The 16,837-nt window shown below is 35.2% G+C and overlaps 1 protein-coding gene across 4 annotated transcripts in view; it reads right to left on the reverse strand.

Annotated features, from left to right (window-relative positions):
- The window catches only part of PTPRD (protein tyrosine phosphatase receptor type D), a 2,510,439-nt gene that overhangs the window by 1,572,249 nt on the left and 921,353 nt on the right, over positions 1–16,837 (reverse strand). For all 4 annotated transcript variants that reach the window (XM_066257235.1, XM_066257234.1, XM_066257236.1 and 1 more), the window contains one exon: positions 8,310–8,351. The gene's annotated coding sequence lies outside the window, so the exon portion shown is untranslated. The remainder of the gene's footprint in view (positions 1–8,309; positions 8,352–16,837) is intronic.

Raw genomic sequence — 16,837 nt, forward strand, 5'->3', positions numbered from 1 at the left:
AGATAGAAGACAGGATCAGTGAAATAGAAGACAAGCAACTTGAGGCACAACAGAGAGAAGAAGAAAGAGACTCAAAAATAATAAAAAATGAGAAAGCCCTACAGGAATTGTCTGACTCCATCAGAAAGAATAACATAAGAATAATAGGTATATCAAGAGGGAGAAGAGAAAGAAAATGGAATGGAGAATATACTCAAACAAATAATAGATGAGAACTTCCCAAGCCTGTGGAAAGAATTAAAGCCTCAAATTCAAGAAGCAAACAGAACACCAAGTTTTCTTAACCACAACAAACCCACTCCAAGGCACATCATAATGAAGATGAAACAAACCAATGACAAAGAAAAAATTCTCAAGGCAGCCAGGGAAAAGAAGAATACAACATATAAAGGAAGGCCTATTAGATTATCATCAGATTTCTCAGCAGAAACTCTACAAGCTAGAAGAGAGTGAAACCCAATATTTAAAGCCCTGAAAGAGAGGAACTTTCAGCCAAGAATACTATACCCATCAAAGCTATCCTTCAAGTACGAAGGAGATATAAAAATATTCACAAATACAGAAAAGATGAGAGAATTTATCATCAGAAAGTCCCCACTCCAGGAAATACTAAAGGGGGTTTTCCAACCAGATTCAAAGAACAAAAGAAAACAACACCACAAGTAACAGCTCCACCAAGAAAACAATAAAACCAAACTTAAACTGTGACAACAAAAGAAAAAAAAAAAGGGGAGAAAGGATGAAGATTAACAGTAGCAAAGGACGATGAAGCGCAGAAATACTCACAAGAAAGGGTACTACAATGAATATGGTAGGTACCCTTTTCATTACTTAATGGTAACCACCCTTGAAAAAACCACCACAAAAACACTTGACTTAAAAAAGGTAGCAACAGAGGAAAGAAGTATGGAACACAAACAAACAAAAACAAATGTTAGATAAACAAAAGAGAAGAATCAAACAAGATATAAAACTAACAGAAAGCAATTTATAAAATGGCAGTAGGGAACCCACAAGTGTCAATAATTACACTAAATGTAAATGGTTAAACTTACCAATAAAAAGACACAGAGTAGCAGAATGGATTAAAAAAGAAAATCCAACTATATGCTGCCTACAAGTAACTCATCTAAGCAACAAGGATAAAAACAAATTCAAACTGAAAGGCTGGAAAACAATACTCCAAGCAAACAACACCCAAAAAAAAGGCAGGTGTAGCAATACTCATATCTAATAATGCTGACTACAAGACAGAAAAAGTACTCAGAGACAAAAATGGCCATTTCATAATGATTAAGGGGACACTGAATCAAGAAGACATAACAATCCTTAATATATATGCACCAAACCAAGGAGCACCAAAATATATAAGAAAGCTACTTATTGACCTTAAAACAAAAACTGACAAAAATACAATCATACTTGGAGACCTGAATACACCGCTGACGGCTCTAGATCGGTCATCCAAACAGAGAATCAATAAAGATATAGTGGCCTTAAACGAAATACTAGAACACCTGGATATGATAGACATCTATAGGACACTTCATCCCAAAGCGACAGAGTATACATTTTTCTCTAGTGTACATGGAACATTCTCAAGAATTGACCATATGTTGGGCCACAAAGACAATATCAGAAAATTTAAAAAAATTGAAATTGTGCCAAGCATATTCTCTGATCATAAAGCCTTGAAACTAGAATTCAACTGTAAAAAAGAGGGGGAAAACCCCACAAAAATGTGGAAACTAAACAACATACTTCTAAAAAATGAATGGGTCAAAGAAGAAATAAGTGCAGAGATCAAAAGATATATACAGACAAATGAAAATGACAATACGACATATCAGAATCTCTGGGATGCAGCAAAAGCAGTAATAAGAGGAAAGTTCATATCACTTCAGGCCTATATGAACAAGCAAGAGAGAGCCGAAGTAAACCACTTAACTTCACACCTTAAGGAACTAGAAAGAGAAGAACAAAGACAACCCAAAACCAGCCGAAGAAAGGAGATAATAAAAATCAGAGCAGAAATAAATGAAATAGAGAACAGAAAAACTATAGAAAAAATCAATAAAACAAGGAGCTGGTTCTTTGAAAAGATCAACAAAATCGACAAACCCTTGGCAAGACTCACCAAGGAAAAAAGACACAGGACTCAAATAAATAAAATCCAAAATGAAAGAGGAGAGATCACCACAGACATCATAGATATACAAAGAATTATTGTAGAATACTATGAAAAACTATATGCCACCAAATACAATAATCTAGAAGAAATGGATAAATTCCTAGAACAATACAACCTTCCTAGACTGAATCATGAAGAAGCAGAAAGCCTAAACAGACCAATCAGCAGGGAGGAAATGGAAAAAACTATTAAAAACCTCCCCAAAAATAAAAGTCCAGGCCCAGACGGTTATACTAGTGAATTCTATCAAACATTCAAGAAGACTTGGTTCCTATTCTACTCAAAGTCTTCCAAAAAATTGAAGAAGAAGCAATACTTCCAAACACATTTTATGAGGCCAACATAACCCTCATACCAAAACCTGGCAAAGATGGCACAAAGAAAGAAAACTACAGACCAATATCTCTAATGAATACAGATGCTAAAATACTAAACAAAATACTGGCAAATCGAATACAACAACATATTAAAAAAATAATACATCATGATCAAGTGGGATTCATCCCAGAATCTCAAGGATGGTTCAACATACGTAAAACAGTTAACGTAATACACCATATCAACAAAACAAAGAACAAAAACCACATGATCTTATCAATAGACGCAGAAAAGGCTTTCGATAAAATACAACACAATTTTATGTTTAAGACTCTCAACAAAATGGGTATAGAAGGAAAATATCTCAACATAATAAAGGCCATATATGATAAACCATCAGCCAACATCATATTAAATGGCGTAAAACTGAGGACTTTCCACCTTAAATCAGGAACACGACAGGGGTGTCCACTCTCTCCACTCTTATTTAACGTGGTGCTAGAAGTTCTGGCCAGAGCAATCAGACAAGACAAAGAAATAAAAGGCATCCATATCAGAAAAGAAGAAGTAAAGGTATCACTTTTTGCTGATGATATGATCCTATACATCGAAAACCCAAAGGACTCCACAAAAAGATTACTAGAAACAATAAACCAATACAGTAAGGTCGCAGGATACAAAATTAACATACAGAAGTCCATAGCCTTTCTATATGCCAACAATGAAATATTAGAAAACGAACTCAAAAAAATAATCCCCTTCACAATTGCAACAAAAAAAATAAAATACCTAGGAATAAACATAACAAAGAATGTAAAGGACCTATATAAAGAAAACTACAAGGCATTGCTAAGAGAAATAGAAAAAGACACAATGAGATGGAAAAATATTCCTTGTTCTTGGATAGGAAGAATAAATATAATTAAAATGACCATATTACCCAAAGTAATATATAAATTTAATGCAATTCCCATCAAAATTCCTATGAGATTTTTTAAAGAAATGGAACAAAAAATCATCAGATTTATATGGAACTATAAAAAACCCCGAATAGCCAAAGCAATCCTAAGGAAAAAGAATGAAGCTGGGGGCATTACAATACCTGACTTTAAACTATATTATAGGGCCACAATAATCAAAACTGCATGGTATTGGCAGAAAAATAGACACTCAGACCAATGGAACAGAATAGAAAGCCCAGAAATAAAACCACATATATATGGTCAAATAATCTTTGATAAAGGGGCCAACAACACACAATGGCGAAAAGAAAGCCTCTTCAACAAATGGTGTTGGGAAAACTGGAAAGCCACATGCAAAAGAATGAAACTCGACTACAGCCTGTCCCCGTGTACTAAAATTAATTCAAAATGGATCAAAGACCTAAATATAAGATCTGAAACAATAAAGTACATAGAAGAAGACATAGGTACTAAACTCATGGATCTGGGTTTTAAAGAACATTTTATGAACTTGACTCCAATGGCAAGAGAAGTGAAGGCAAAGATAAATGAATGGGACTACATCAGAATTAAAAGTTTTTGCTCAGCAAGAGAAACTGATATCAAAATAAACAGACAGCCAACTAAATGGGAACTGATATTTTCAAACGACAGCTCAGATAAGGGCCTAATATCCAAAATTTACAAAGAACTCATAAAACTCAACAACAAACAAACAAACAATCCAATAAAAAAATGGGAAGAGGACATGAACAGACACTTCTCCCAGGAAGAAATACAAATGGCCAACAGATATATGAAAAGATGCTCAGCTTCATTAGTTATTAGAGAAATGCAGATCAAGACTACAATGAAATACCACCTCACCCCTGTTAGATTAGCTATTATCAACAAGATGGGTAATAACAAATGTTGGAGAGGCTGTGGAGAAAAAGGAACCCTCATACACTGTTGGTGGGAATATAAAGTAGTACAACCACTATGGAGGAAAGTATGGTGGTTCCTCAAAAAACTGCAAATAGAACTACCTTATGACCCAGCAATCCCTCTACTGGGTATATACCCCAAAACCTCAGAATCATTGATACGTAAAGACACATGTAGCCCCATGTTCATAGCAGCACTGTTCACAGTAGCCAAGACATGGAAACAACCAAAAAGCCCATCAATAGAAGACTGGATAAAGAAGATGTGGCACATATACACTATGGAATACTACTCAGCCATAAGAAATGATGACATTAGATCATTTATAGCAAAATGGTGGGATCTTGATAACATTATACGGAGTGAAATAAGTAAATCAGAAAAAAACAAGAACTACATGATTCCATACATTGGTGGAACATAAAAACGAGACTAAGAGACATGGACAAGAGTGTGGTGGGTACCAGGGGTGGGGGGAGGGAGGACGCAGGAGGGAGGGAGGGAGAGATTTAGGGGGAGGGGGAGGGGCACAGAGAAAACCAGATAGAGGGTGACAGAGGACAATCTGACTCTGGGCGAGGGGTATGCAACATAATTTAATGAGAAGATAACTTAGACATGTTTTCTTTGAATATATGTACCCTGAATTATTAATGTCATCCCATTAACATTAATAAAAATTTATTAAAAAAAAAAAGAAAACAGTTATTTTACATGCTGACATAATCATATATTCTAAATGTGTATTACATCATTTCTATTCAAAGAATGATTGAGATTATTGTTAACACAAAATCGAATTCATTGGAGAAATGGAGTAATATAATATTCCTTTACATATAATAACACTCCAGTGTCTATCATATAACAGATATGAGGTGCTTTATGATAATTATGTAATTTTAACACCCATATAACCCCTGTGATTACTTTTGTAAATTTATTTTGTATTTGAGATAACCTGCCTAGGATTCCACAGTTACTTAATGACAGAGTTGCCCTTCAACCCCAGGAAGGTACAATTTCAAAGCCATGATTCTCCTTTGCCTTTATACTGTGAGAACACCTAAGAAATGGTTTAGTTTTCAGTTCATTGCCAGAAATGTTGTCTCCTCAGATTATCAGGGAGAACAGCAGGCTCAAGGTTGCGACAGCACATTTATGAGAAACCAAGATTATTTGCATTGTTCTATGTTGGATTCAGTTTCCTGCCAAATGCCATGCTAAAACCTTGACACAACAGAGATTTGTGCCGGGAGTCATCCATTCCCTGTCTGCCAGTGCACATCAGCTGGCATGTTTCCTTTGGATACACTAAGTCATGCCAGTCTCACAATAGGGGCTGAAAATGACTAAAAGAAAAGTTATATTGAAAAATAAGATAAAAAAAATTGGGGAGTGTGGTTCAATTTTAAAATATCAGAAAATTATCCATGTATCCATAAAGATATGCTTACAGAATACTTATTTTTCATATAAGAGTAAGATGTCAGGACACACACAGTATGTTTTGAGGCAAATTTAAATTAGAAATATGTACATATAAGTATATTTCCCCATATATTATGTTTGCATAAAGTAGAATAAGAATAATGTAATCATAGACAAATTCTCAACATTCCTTTCAATATATGATTACCATGTCATGACAAAAAAATAGAATACAGGGGATCCTCAGGTTACAACAGTCTCGACGTACAATGTTTCAAGTTCACAACACTCCCTCCCATAAAAGCTGTAAAAAATTAAGATTTGAGTGTTTCAGTTTATGCTATTAGCATTATACTTACAGATTACATGGGCAAAGTATTTTGGCTGCATGCAAGGAAGAATATGCAATAACGTGGCATAAGAGCGAGGGAGTTGGACTCCTCCAGTAGGCTTACCTATGCCATTATTGACTGTTAATAGTGCAAGTGCTCCATTTACATTAGGTTGTGTTTTGATATACACCAAAATTCGGGTTATGTCACTGTCATAGGAATGGAACTGTGTTGTAACCCAAGGACACCCTGTACTGACTCACCAGTTTCTGTGTTGGGTTGGAACGACTCCAAATAGGATAAAATATCTACAGAAGTTCTAGAGAAACTGTACAGACATTCATGAATATAAGAGATGTTTAAATACCTCCAGAGAAATGACATCGAACCTCTTCTTATCCTAGAACTCACTTAACTTTTTTTTTTTTTTTTTTTTTTTTTTTTTTCTTTTCATTTTTTCTGAAGCTGGAAACAGGGAGAGACAGTCAGACAGACTCCCGCATGCGCCCGACCGGGATCCACCCGGCACGCCCACCAGGGGCGGTGCTCTGCGCCCCAGGGGGCGATGCTCTGCCCATCCTGGGCGTCGCCATATTGCGACCAGAGCCACTCTAGCGCCTGAGGCAGAGGCCACAGAGCCATGCCCAGCGCCCGGGCCATCTCTGCTCCAATGGAGCCTTGGCTGCGGGAGGGGAAGAGAGAGACAGAGAGGAAAGCGCGGCGGAGGGGTGGAGAAGCAAATGGGCGCTTCTCCTGTGTGCCCTGGCCGGGAATCGAACCCGGGTCCTCCGCACGCTAGGCCGACGCTCTACCGCTGAGCCAACCGGCCAGGGCACTTAACTTTCTTATCTGCTAGTTTAAGCAATTTTTTTTCTCTTGCTACTTCAACCGCAGAAGAGGACTGGCTTTGATAGTTCCTATATGCAGAGGTGGATTTAACAGGGGGTGCACTGGGTGTGTACCCTGGCCCGGGACTTCTGAAAAGCCCCACAAAACCCCAACTTTACCCTTTTTTCTAATGTAAGGGACCCAATATTTTCTTCTGCACCCAGGGCCTGAACTGATCTTAATCCACCTCTGCCAACGTGTGAAATTCATTTCATCAGTCTTTATTGTTCTCCACCACGGTCCCTAAGAATATTAGTCCCTTTCGACCTCACACAGAGATCCCATTATGAACTGTGTATTCACCATATGTATTTTCTTTTCAGCTCCCACTTAGGAGTCAAGGTTACTACAATTCACAATCTTCACAATGATCTTTGCTGACACTTTTTTTTTTGAGTGAGAGAGAAAGGCATCAACTCATTGTTTCTCTTAACTGAGTACCCATTGTTTCCTTCTCAAATGTGCCCTGGTGAAGGCTTGAACCCACAAGGGCAAACTCGGAGTGGAACCCATGCCTTTTGGTGGAGCTGGGCCCTCAGGACACAGGTGCTCTCGGGTGGAGCCCTGATGGGGCTTGAAATAGTTACCTCAGAGTCCAGCTGGTGCTCTCAGGATCCAGTCGGTGACTCCAGGATCAAGCCACTGGCCACTCTATTTTTTTTTTTTAACAATAGAATTCCATTTTTAAATCACTGGCATCTTTGTATTGGCCAAGTGACATCCTCCTTATCTTTCATGTAGTGTATTTATATACTTCTTACTCTGCTGTGGATGTTTATTTTCTTCTTTGTTTCCTCTTCTCAAAATGATTTAGAACTTTAATGTAATTTCACTGTTTGGTTACCCAAATTCTAGACACTCCTAAGAAGTTCTTGACTGATAACATAATTCATATATATCCTATTTCAACAATGTATTCATCAGAGTTATTAAAGACTATGACAAACACTTTCCCTCAGTAGTTCTATTTTTTTAATTTCAAGAGCATTATTAGTAACAGTTATCTGAATAGGAGCAGTATAGATTAAGGCTTTCTGTGCCCAGGCACTGATAAGCATTTGATAGTCAGATTTATGATTCTGATGTTTTCTCACTAGTATCATGTTTTTTTCCAGATGGAAGCATATATAAATATATAATTTACACAAATATGTGCTATAATTACATGTAACTAAGCATGTGACAGTAATATAATTATTATTATAACATTTTACACTTTACTCATGGAGAAAATTTCAAATATATTTAAAATGTGCATACCTTTGTCCAAGGCTCATTCTGCTGTGGTCTCAGGATAGGAACCTAAGGTAAGAAATAAATATATTTTCTTATTAATACACTTAGTATAATAAAGATATTGAGAAATACCAAAACATAAAATTAAAACAAAGAGTATGGTTTAATTCTCATCATTGCTCATGTGTATCTGCTTATTAACTTCAAAAGGATGTTCTATCATTTGTCCTATTGGCTAGAATGTATTAAAGAAAAAATGACAGAAAAAAAATTTTTTTCTGGAAAACTTTAAACCAAAGTTAGATTAAAGAAGAAAAGAATTTAGTGGGGAGATACTGGCTAAGAAAATTATACAGATTTCAGGTACCCAATTCTACAACACATCTCTGCACATCATATTGTGTGTTCACTCCACGAAGTCAAGTCTACGTCCATCACCATTTATTCCCTGATACCCTCTTCCACCTCCCCTCCCCTACTCCCCAACCTCCAGCAATTACAACACTGCTATCCATATCCATGAATTTTTTTTCTTTTCTTTCTCACTTCAGGAGAAAATATTTTAATATACTTCTCAATCTGAACCTGCAAAGGGGCTGTACTCCTTTATGTCTTAATATAATCTTTTTCTCCAGAAATAAATATGGAAACAGACTCAGTTCATGATATGCAAAAGTCCATTTCAGGCAACAACTCAGATATCATTTTTCAAAAATGCTACATGAATTATTAGGCTCAAACAGGATGATAAAGAAGTTGATTAAATAGATTTTATGATGATAAAAGCCTTATATGTTAATAAAAAAAGTGGTAGTGGAGCACCAATTAACACAGTAATCATGTTTCAAATTTTCAGGCAGTGAAAACTAGAAAGTATGTGTGGGCAATAGATTTAAATATGTTCAAGTAGACTTCAGTACTTTAAAAATCAAAAGAGAATAAAGAATCACATATTGCTGCACTAGAGCCCAATCTTTCTATCATTTCTTTGTTTAGCATTCTATTAGATGCAGTGCCACAATTCCACATATGCTCAGAGACCCACCTACATAAAAGCCCTGATCTAAATGTAAGAATGCTCATGCAAAAGTGATAATACTAATTAAAAAGATTTAATTAATGTACAATGAAAGAACGACTCACTTTATTAATTTTTTTTTTTTTTTTTGGTATCTTATCTGACCGGAATTTCCAGATGTCAGGAAAAATCAGAAGAAATACACTTTTTTTTTGGTCATCTCTACCCATATTTTGGAATAGAATTTTACCATGAATGATCAACAGCACCCAAAAAGTATAAATAAAATCTTTCATGCATATTTCAAGTTCTCAAGATAAAAGAATTTTAGTTCTAGAAGTCAAGTAGGTAGATAATCAAGTAAACTGGACTGAAACTATGAATTAGACTCGCAGGGGTCTCAAACTCACAGCCCGCCGAACAATTTTGTACTGATTTTTTTTTTGTTTTCAACTGCAGTGAGAAAAGTGTTGCGTAACAGTTGCCTTTTGTCCGCTGAACGGCTGTGATCTTGCTCTGCGGCCCACATGCTGAGTTGAGTTTGAGACCCCTGATAGAGGATTCCCATTCCTACTCCAACATACTTTGAGAGTTCCTAGGCAATGGTAGAAAACCAAGTCTTTGAGTGGCCTAGAATGTCCCCTCAGCCACTATTAAAGCAGAGCAGACACAAGCACACACACTGACTTAAGGAGTTCACATAAGATAATATTTAACGACAGAATTTCATTGCTTAAAAATATACACACAAACACATATTCATAAGGGCAGACCAAATTCTTTATTTTATTGCCAAAACTATAATTGCATACTTCCTGGATTTAAATGTTCATCCCAGAACAACCAGCTGATATGGACATCAGACAATTTACATAACATTATCTGAGCTTCTCTGTATTTCACTTACAATGTCATTGTTGTAAAGATTAAATGAGTTAATGTAATAAATTGCTTAGAACGCTTTCTGGAACATAGTAAGCGGCCCATAAATAGTAAGCTATTAAAAGCTGCAAAACATTTGAAAAGAAAAAATAGTATTTCAAAAATACAGTAATATTCAATAATTTAGATATTCAAACCAATTTTAAATGTATTTCTACTCTAGTATTCGTATCTCAGTGTGAAAGCATTAGTTTATATTTATAGTCAATTATAATTATGTAAAATTTGAGAAATGCATTGATATAAAACTATTCATGAAAGAATCATCAGAAAAATTCAACCGTAAAAGTGGCAGAGTTTTTTATTTTATATTTATTTTTTTAGACTTAGGTATTTTAAATGGTATTTAATAACTATAATTCTGTATTTTATATTTTACTTGTAGGCTGGCATGACTAGAACATCAAAAATTTTCCTTGAATGACAGGCAGGCACTAAATATTTTCCACCTGTTGAGCAAGAATCCAACATCTAATATCCATGGGAGTAGAACTATGGGATAAAGAGAAAGTAAAAAACTCTGGGAAGTCTGCGTTTCTGCCAGACTATAATGAATTATTACAGAGAGACAGATCAACAAAGTCAGAGTTGGACTTATAAAAAAAATCAGATAATCCCAGCTTCTAAAATCTCCACTTCTTTAGCCATTATAATAGAGCTTTAAACATAAGATTAAGTGTGCTAGCTCTCATGTTTCTATTAGGAATATATACCCTTATAATGAGAAAAGTGGTAGGAAAAAAAAGAAGATATATCTATTTTTATAGGTTGGTTTAATTGAACTAAGTATAGACTAGAATTAATAGGAAGAAGTGACTTAAGAAAATGATCATTATTATGTAAATAATAAATAACACTAACAACAAAAGAAAGAAGAAAACAATGAAACACCTATAGCCTCAATAAGAAAAGTTCTTAGTATCAAACCTTAAAAGTAGGTAATATTTTCAGTAAACTATTTTCTGGTTAGAAGCAATTTTTAGATCTTGTGGTGATAGTAAAGTGGGGAGGAGGATGGTGATGTGTACACATCGTTTCACTGTTTTAACTGAAGGATCTTCCACCAGGGGTAATTCTTCCCATTTTATACCTAACTCCCTCACCTTCCTCCACACACACACTGATAGAAATACTTAGCAATTGCTGCATATGTTTTGGTTGTTACAGTGAGGTGGGGGGGGTGAGGTGTGACTGGCATCTAGTGGGTAGAGGCCAGGGATGCTGTTAAACAACTTACATTCACAGGCCAGTTCCCCTCCAGAAGAAAGAGTTATCCAGCCCAAAATATCAACATCAATTATGATATTCAAGATTGGGAATCCCTGTCTGACTTAGCATAGAAGGTGGGATCTCCTTGCCTTAGCTCTTTACAAGCTCTCACAAATTATGAGATCACATCTTTACAAAAAGTGAGTCTTCCAGAGAAAAGAGAACTAACCGTGATCAAGAATCCTGACAGATAATATTTTAGGTGCTAGTAACCTACTTAAACATTGACAGTCTAATATTTACTGGAGCTATGTTTTAAACCAGATTGCTCAGATACTAGTTAACAAGCTTTTTATACTAGATCAGTCAGAACCCACTCCTTTTCTTAGATGTTTTTTCAACGTCAGGAAATATGTTAGTAAATTATCTTTTTTTAGTTTACTCTTTCAAAGAGCACTACATTGAAAGGCAGACATTATCCTGTCTACATAATTTAGTTATATTAAGTGGTGGATTATTTGCCTTATCATTATTAAAAATTTGTTAATTATGTTTAATTTACATCAAAATAACAACTGAATTACTTTAAGCACAACTAACATTCTAAGTTATATATTAAATATATTCTAAGTATTCTATTAAATACATATATAAGACACAATAGTGCAGGGGTTTGAACTAAAAAATTAATCCTTACAAATCATATAAATGTTACTGTTAATATAAAGTATAACTTTGCATTATTATCATTTTTTGAGCGCATCTCATTACTATTATGTTGCTCAGAGTATTTAACCTGCAAAAGTATGAGCATTTCCTTGATACTGATTAAGTGGGATTAACAACCTGAAAACATGCCATGTTTCAGATTGTTGATGGCCTGCAAGGATCTTTTCTGAAAAGTCCAAATATCTGGATGAAAAAATTAATTCCTTAAAATCATTCGTTAATTACAGATGGATTTTTACAGCTAAAACAATGTATCGGAGAAAGTAGGAGGGAAATAATTGCAGGGCATTGTTTATGTTGTTGTGATTCAATTTAGAGTAAACTTTGAAATGGTCAAATAGCAATGTGAAGCCACAGGACTGACATATCTTTCCTGTGTTTTGAGTACAACAAGAGATGTTATTATAAAACTAGATCTCAGTCAACAATCATTTTACCAGTCTAATCAGTATTTTAGTTAAAATAAATTAAATGAATATCACAATAAAGTATGCCACTGTGCTCAATATGAATGCTTTAGAGCAGCAGTTCTCAACCTGTGGGTCGCGCCATGGCTTTAGGCGACCCCTGTGTTTTGGTTGTTCGACCCCCGCCGGGGTCGCAACCCACAGGTTGAGAACCGCTGCTTTAGAGTTAGTCATAATTTTGTATTTTCTTCCTTAATAACTATTAGTATCCATTAAATGATGTACAGTATATCTATATAATCTCCAGATACATCAAAGTCAATTTTTTATCATACTATGATATATCCTTATTTCTTTAAAGATACCAAGTTAAGAGTTATTAATTTATTCATGAATAAGTACATGCATTTAGAAGCTGCATTTAAAATTTGTTTATAACTTATTCATATTGTAAAACATAGAATAACTTTATGTCCTTAATGGCCAAAATCGGATATATCCGTTTCCTGACTGAAATGCAACTAACTGTATCACATATGTCAAATTTGCAAGCATCAGCCATAGTGCTCATCATGGAAGCCGTTCTCCAGGGTACCTCATTTTTTCCTGTCAAAGCTGTCAGAAGATCATAAGGATAGTGGCAGAGTTACTCCACATCACCTTATTGAAATGTTAAATCCTAAAGCAACTTACTTTTCAACCTATATTGAAGAAAATTGTCACTCTATTTTCATTTTCCTACTAATGTATGACCCAATTTAAGGAACAATTTCAACAGACATGTTGTATTTGAATGAAGGATGCTATATATAGTATGCAAACTGAACTTAAAAGATCAAACACAGCTATTACTAAATCTAATTTTTGGGTCTGCTTATTATAAAACCAGATGTGCTTGTGAACATAAAGATTCAAAACAAATTCAGAATAATCATAATTATACTCTTCTCTCATAAAAAAATAGTGATAATGCCATAACAATTACTGGACAAATAGGTAGGTATCATGAATAGTGTATTGCACATAATGCTTTAAGGAAAACCAGAAATTTTAATCTATTAGTGTTATGGGATAAATTCTGTCCTTCTCAAAATTCTTATGTTAAAATTCTAGCCCCTAGTATCTCACAATGTGACTGCATTTTGAGATAGTCTTTTAAAAAGTATTTAGGTTAAAATGAGGTTATTAGGGTGGGTCTTAATTCATTGTGACTGGAATACTCAAAGAGAAGATGGCCATCTACAAGCCAAGGAAAGACACCCCCAGAAGGACCTAACCCTGCAAGAAACTTTATCTTGGACATCTGTCCTCCAGAATCATGAAAACCCCTTTTTTCCCCCTATTGTTTAAGCTTCCAGTCTGTAGTTCTTTGTTAAGCCAGGTAAGAACGGTAACACAACCAGTGATTTCCAAAGTTTGAGTATAACTCTACACAACCATGTAAGAGGTAAATTTTATCTTCAATGAGCTATTATTTTTTATTTAATATTTATCTGTCTGTTTCATGGGCTTTCTACATAACTAATACTCTCTTGATGTTCCCAGGTTTTGAGGAGATTTCTATTAGTAGACAGTCTCCCTACCCTGCCTTTGCAAATAGACTCTCAATGCAATCTTCTCCTTACCTGAAGATGGAGACTGTCACAAAGATTTTTATTACTGAGAAAAGCTTGGCCTTATCTGTCTTTGCGTGTGTTTGTCTACACAAAAAATACTTTTCTAATGAAGCAAGCATTTTGTGTTGTTTTGATTCATATTGACAATTATGAGCAGGTGTGATTAAATTGTTATCCTTTTGCATTACTGGTAGTATTAATTAGTAAACAACTGGTCAGCATGTATCAAACTCATAAAAATATTTGCTACCTTTCACCTAGTTATTTCACTTCTGGGAATCTCTTGTAAGAATACATCAACAGATGCTGTTAAACATTTATGTATCCTTATAATCCATTTCATTACTACTTGTACTAGCCGCTCTCCCACCAAAAAGGAAGCATGGTAAATGTCTTTTAATAGATGACAAGGAACTGAGTTTCTCTCACAGTAAGGAAATATTGTGTTTTTATTTATAATAATGTTTTCAAAGACAATTTAATTGCATGGACTATTAAGTGAATTTTGCAATTTTAGGTGAAAAGAATATAATAAGATTTCATTGTATAACCCCAATTAACCTCAAATAACCTCCAAATTAGAAATTCCCTTTACTTTCTCAACCTCCTTTCCCTGTCCCTACCATTAAAATAAATAATCTCTTTTTATAAGACAGTAAAACATTCAGAAGTCTAAGAAACAGGCATAAGTCATAAAGATGTTTTTGGCATAGTCCTCTACCATCTCAGAGGGTCAGGGAGAAAGAAAAATTTTACATTTACAATCTGTGAATACAACTTGATAACTGCTTTACTCTTTTACATTAAAAATAATTTATAATTCTGGCATTCAATTACAACTTTCTTTTCTTCTTTGGAGGATCAAGAAATCATCTTCCTTATTTCCTAAAAGAGATTTAACAAAATATTTCACGTTCCCTACTTGTGGTGGCACAGTGGATAAAGAAAGCATTGACCTGGAATACTGTGGTCACCAGTTCGAAACCCTGGGCTTGCCTGGTCAAGGCACATGTGGGAGTTGATGCTTCCTGCTCCTCCCTTCCGTCTCTCTCCCTTCTCTCTCTCTCTCTCTCTCTTTCTGTTTCTTCTCCTCTCTAAAATCAATAAATAAAAATCTTTAAAAAAATTTAAAAAATCTCATACCACAAAATATAAAGACTAATACTATCCCATATTTTACTCTATCACCTTTTTATAAGGTAGTATATAATTTTATTGTAATGGACCAGTCTAAACTTTGTTGTACTACGATCACCAAGTAGAAGTTTAGCAAATTCTTATTTTCACAAATGAAGAAAGCTTTGTCATGGCTGTCAATTCATCCTGCTGAGGCAAAATTGACACGAGTTCCTGGAACAATGGACTGCCCAATTTTTCTTACAAACTGTGAACAGCATGTGTAAAGTCTTATTGGTGTAGTATATGTAGAAAAAATCATGAAAGAAAGTACATAAAAATGATCTTTTTTTTATCTCTGAGTGGTTATCTCTGAGTGTCGATTTTCACTATATATTTTAGGTATTTTCTAATTATATTGCTCACAAAAATCAGGGGATATTTCAAAATGAGTATGAAGCTCTAAAATATCCCTAATTTTTATGATCAGTATATTTTCTGCCATGAACATGTATTTCCTTTACAAGCAAAAGCAATGCTTTACTCCAGAGATGCGATGGGTTGATCTATTTTACCTATTCTGAAAACAGAAGAAAAGGGCTGGAGCCACTCAGATAAGCGGACAACTACTACACCTACACATTAAGGCCTCTCTTCTTAGGCCACAGCTCTCCGAATGACTTGTGCTGGCAACAGTCTGGACATCAGGAGCCAGGCACTGCAGGCTACAGTGTACCCCACAGCTAGCAACGTTGAGTCATGATGTGTTACTTGGCCCTCCATGATCTTTGAAACACTAGAAAATTGATTTCCATTTCATCTCCTCAGAGGACTAAATTTTATCTAAATTTAATTTTTCTAAATTTAGAGTCCTTGGGGCAGGGAGCATATTAATACATATGTGCATTTCAGGAAACTGACACCTTTTAATTATTTCACTACTCAAGCAATAATGTATTGAAGGCTCAAATTCCTTATGGCACAGTGGATACTGTGATGACGTGAGGTTAGGGTAATAGGATTCAGGCACTAGTTCTCCTATTTGTTAAGCTGTGTTCTTGGGCAAATCATTTATCTTCACTATGATGATTTATCTGAATAATCTTATAGTGAATATTTTTTAGTTCAATTGTACCTGTAGAGTAGTCTCTCTTCATATGAGCTATTAGTTTTATTTATTAGCATTGATCCTTAGTTTGAAGGAGACAGTATCAATTTTGGTGCCAAATTATACTTTTAATGTAATTTAGCCCTAGCCAGCTTGCTCAGTGGATAGAGCATCAGCCGGTGTATGGACATCCCAGGTTCTATTCCTGGTCAGGGCACTCAAGAGAAGTGACCATCTGCTTCTCTACCCCTTCCTCTCCTCTTTCTCACCCTTTTCTTTTCCTGCAGCCAGTAGCTTAATTGGTTCAAGCCTTGGCCCTCAGCACTGAAGATAGCTCTGCTGGTCCCAGTGCATCAGCCTTCGGTGCTAAAAATAGCTTGGTTGATTTGAGCATCATCTCAAGATTG

Source organism: Saccopteryx bilineata, chromosome 2 (assembly GCF_036850765.1).
Source record: "Saccopteryx bilineata isolate mSacBil1 chromosome 2, mSacBil1_pri_phased_curated, whole genome shotgun sequence".
NCBI classification, from domain to species: domain Eukaryota; kingdom Metazoa; phylum Chordata; class Mammalia; order Chiroptera; family Emballonuridae; genus Saccopteryx; species Saccopteryx bilineata.